The sequence below is a fragment of the Serinus canaria genome, chromosome 25 (assembly GCF_022539315.1).
Source record: "Serinus canaria isolate serCan28SL12 chromosome 25, serCan2020, whole genome shotgun sequence".
NCBI lineage: Eukaryota > Metazoa > Chordata > Aves > Passeriformes > Fringillidae > Serinus > Serinus canaria.
The window spans coordinates 8,611,867-8,614,881 of NC_066338.1; positions in this window are offsets into that span (position 1 = coordinate 8,611,867).

A 3,015-nucleotide genomic window follows, 5' to 3' on the forward strand; every position below is an offset into this window, starting at 1 on the left:
CCTCCTTCGTTCGTGTATCACTTGTTGCCACTGGTGTCAGTCATGTTGAATTCCCCTCCTCAGTTTCTCCCGATTGGTTCTTGTACACCCCTTTATATACTGCTTCTCCCCCTTTTGTGTCGTCTTTTCCCGCCTGGAGACAGTGGAAGAATGATACATTAAAACCACTGGGCTACACCGGGCGTGTTAAGACCCTCTTTTCTCTCGGCTTCTCCGCCTTGCCGCTTCTTTTCGATACTGTTGCTGCTTCTGCCAAGACGCAGCCCGGACGTCCCTGACGGATCCGGGTAGTGCCCCTAGCTGCTAGCTGCTGCTGTGCTCTGAGCTAGCCCCGGCCGCCTTCCCCCCCGCTCGCGGGAGAGTGAAGTGCATTCGACACAGCAGGCGCGGCAGTTTGGCGCCCACCGTGCGGCAAGAGAAGACCCCCTCGCCCCGCGGCAGGAGTCAGCAGCCTCGAGAGGAGTTTCGCCTCCTCTTCGTCGTCTGCCGCTTGCTGCACGGTCGCTAAGCTACCCTGCCTCGGGAGCAGACCCCGTTTTAGGGGTAGGGCTCCGGACAGGGATCGGATCGACACCTCCCCGCACCCAGGAGCCGATCCGGGATCGAAGCCGCGGACTTTGGAGTTTTTTCCCCGCCTTCCCGCTAGTAAGGGGTGAGTAACTCCAGCTTCCCAACTTCGAGAGTTGCCCCCCGCCTTATCTCCCGGTTTCATCCGGTCGAGTCGAGGTTTCGCCCTGGGCTCGGTGAGGTTGGGGCTAGCGGTTGGGGTTTTTTGTTAGCGTTTTTTTTTCGTTTCACTCCGAAAGTTCGTTTTTTGCGGGGCAGAGATGGGTTGCAAACTCTCTGTCCCCCAGAAAAGAGTTTATTACCAAGTTGTGGGTACCCTTGAAGGTAGAAATGTTAAAATTGTTAAGCGGGAGTTAAAAGATTTAATCATATGGTTGTTCATTCAATTTCCAGAGATCTCCCCGGATTTAGTTAATGAAATAAAATTCTGGAATTCAGTTGGAGACAAATTAGCATAATTAGAATCTAAAGGGAGATCAAAAAACAAAAAATTACTTTATTGGACCTTCCAAATCATTACAGCTCTTAGAGAAAAACAGAAATTGAAGGAACAACCACCCCCCCATTTGTGTTCTCCCTACCCCCGTGTTCCAGACCCTTGTCCCACCCCTTCTCTCCCTGAGAATAGCAGAACCCTTAGGAGGGCAGCCCACGAGAGCACCGCCCCGGCTTCCTACCACCCGCCGGGCTCTCCTCAGGGTTCCCTGACCCCCCACCTCCAAAGTCCTGGCCAGACTTCGGAGAGCTCTCTCCAATCCCCCGATTCCTTTTCCCCTGAGTCCCCAGTTGTGCATCCCAAAGTTAGATTTGCAGTTTCAGAGGGCAGCAGCCCCCAGATCTCTTCACAAAATGGCTCCCATGGAGCCCAAAATGGCGGCGACCGCATGGCTTTTCCCGCCATCAGCTTTTCTTCTCCCCATAATCCTTTCCTTTCTCCCGCCAACCCTTTCTCCTCCCTTTCCCATTCCTATAACCCTGCCTCTAATTATGTTAATTCTTCTCCCAATCCCCCGCCTTCCAACACGCCCCTTTCCCCTCCTCCTTCCCAAGCCTCGCCTTTTGAACACACCCCTCAGGCGGAGCCAACTCCATCAGCTCCACCTCCTAGCTCCGCCCTGGTTCCCACACCTGACCCCTCCCTTTGGCTTCCGAGTTCCCACGCCCCGCCTCCCAGTTCCCACGCCCCGACTTCCGGGAGTGGAGATCAAGATAATTCAGATTTTACTGTGCCATCTTTAATAATTGCCGCTCCTGTTTCTTACCACCAAGAAAGCGTAAGGCCCTCCCGAGCGCAATGGACCCCATTCCCCCATTCCACCATTAGGGAGTTGTGCAAGGCCCAAAGAGAGTTTTCCCGGGAGAGTGAATACTTCCGGGGACTCCTTCGGGCCTCTTTATTAGAATCTGATGTTGTACCCGCCGACTTGCGGACGCTTTTTTCATGCCTCCTCAACCCCACCGAATTCTTAGTGTGGGAGGAGGCATGGAAAAAGGGAATCGGGGACATTCTTCCACAATTGTGGGAGAATCCCCAAACTGCCACAACCCTCGGTGGTGAAATGGTTTCCACCGACCTATTGGTTGGTCTTGGGGGCCGACGGAGCTTTTCAAGCTAGAGATATCCCCTGTCAAGTGCTTCGGGAGAGTGCAAGGATGGCCGAACGGGCATTCTTAGCACTCCGCCCTACTGCCCAAGAGCCCTCTTTCACCAAAATTCATCAGGGGCCAGGGGAACCTTTCATTGTTTTTGTCGAGCGTCTCCGCAGGGCAATCGACCATCAAGTCCAAGCGGAGAGCGCTCGACTCGAGATTCTAACAGAATTGGCTAATGCCAATGCTAACGCTGTCTGCAAAGCAGTCATCCTCAGCCTTCCTGTCGATCCTCCTCCAACCATCCAATCAATGATCGAAGCTTGTCAGAAAAAGGCACCATCCCTCGCCAAGGAGGATCCAAAAACTCCGCCTCCAAGCCGTCGCGTGTCATTCGCAGAAACAACAAATTTCGACAGCGATGTGATGGCCGCCCAGCAGCAGCTGACGTCACCCAAAAGCAAGAAGCCAAGCCAAGGACACTGCCATCTGTGTGGCGACCCAGAACACTGGATGCCTGACTGCCCCTTGCGGAAACAGTTTTTCCAGTTCCGCAAGGAGCAGGCAGCATCCAAAGACAACCAACAAAAAAACTGAATTATGAGCGCATCCCCTCCAGGCGCAATGATAAAAATATGGCGGGAAGTAACATCATTAAAGGGGGGAATTCAGGGAGGGGACCCCAATCCCGCACCTCTACCCCTTCAAACTTTCCGGACACGACACTTTCACCTAATCGAACTTTACCAATTTTGACAACTCCTCTTTGTACCCTCCCCCACAGGTTGCGTCTCGCGGAGTCCATTACCATTGCAGACTCCAAATGCCAGCTCGCGATGGTCGAGTTCCAGGCACCAG